The following is a 1,286-nucleotide window of genomic DNA, read 5'->3' as shown; positions in this document are numbered from 1 at the left end:
CATAATGTAACCTCGTGGGCATCGGTACCATTTTCCTCTTTCTCCGTTCTTCCATTCTCCGAACTTGCCATCTTTCCGACGAAGGGCTACGCCCGAAACGTCATACACTCTCTCTTTCCTTTCCTGAGCGTCCAATAACACTATCCATATCACGTCCTCACTTTGTTGTTTTTTTGTTTTTTTGTTATTGTTTTTTTGTTATTGTTTTTTTTAACTATATATATATATATATATATATATATATATATTACGGAGATGTACTTGCATAGCAAGTGACCTGATCTAAGATCGTGTGCTGGAACAAAAAACAATTGCAGCGTGGAAGGTGTTTATAAGCCATTTTTAAAGACACACAAAATCCGTTAGGTTCGCTTCACTTCTCGCTCAGGATGAAAGCTAGACTGTATGATGCATGTGTACGAACTGACTCAGTCTTTCCATCAGAGTGACATGGCCTGTAAAGGCGCATAGAGAGCCACATGTGAGATGTCAAGCTGATGGCAATGTGAAATGAAGTATTTTGCTCAAGACTACAACACACTGCCCAGTCCAGGAACTGAAACCACAATCCTGCAATCCTGAGTACGACATCCTAACCACTGAGCCATGGTTGTTCTTTCATTCTGTCATTCTTTTATTCATTTATTCTTTTACTTGTTTTCAGTCATTTGGTCACGGCCGTGCTGGAGCACCGCCTTGAAGGGTTTTAGTTGAGTAAATCGACCCCCCCACCCATCTCTCGCAGGACTTGTTTTTCTGAAACCTAGAACTTGCTTAGAAACAGGTGAGTGTTGGTGACAGGAAGAACATCCCGCTGTAGAAAATGTGTCCCAATAAACTTAATGCTATCTGACCCATGCAGGCATGGAAAAATGGATGTTAAACTGATGATGCATCCATGTGTGAATGTGAGTAAAGAGATGAGTAAGTGAGCCAGACCATGAGTGTGTGTGGGTGTACATAACTGAGATAGATCATGAGTGTGTGACTGGGTGTGTGTGTGTGTGTGTGTGTGTGGGCATGTGCGGGTGTGTACGTGTGTGTATGTGTACATAACTGAGATTGATCATGAGTGTGTGTACGTGTTTGTGTACATGTGTGTATGTGTATATAACTGACACAGATCATGAGTGTGTGTGTGTGTGTGTGTGTGTGTGTACATAACAGATAGATCATGAGTGTGTGACTGTGTGTATGTGTATGCATGTGTACATAACTGAGATTGATCATGAGTGCGTGTGTGGGCATGTGTGTGTGTGTGGGCATGTGTGCGTGTACGTGTGTGT

This window comes from Octopus bimaculoides, chromosome 30 (genome assembly GCF_001194135.2).
Source record: "Octopus bimaculoides isolate UCB-OBI-ISO-001 chromosome 30, ASM119413v2, whole genome shotgun sequence".
Taxonomy (NCBI): Eukaryota; Metazoa; Mollusca; class Cephalopoda; order Octopoda; family Octopodidae; genus Octopus; species Octopus bimaculoides.
This window is presented reverse-complemented; position numbering follows the sequence as displayed.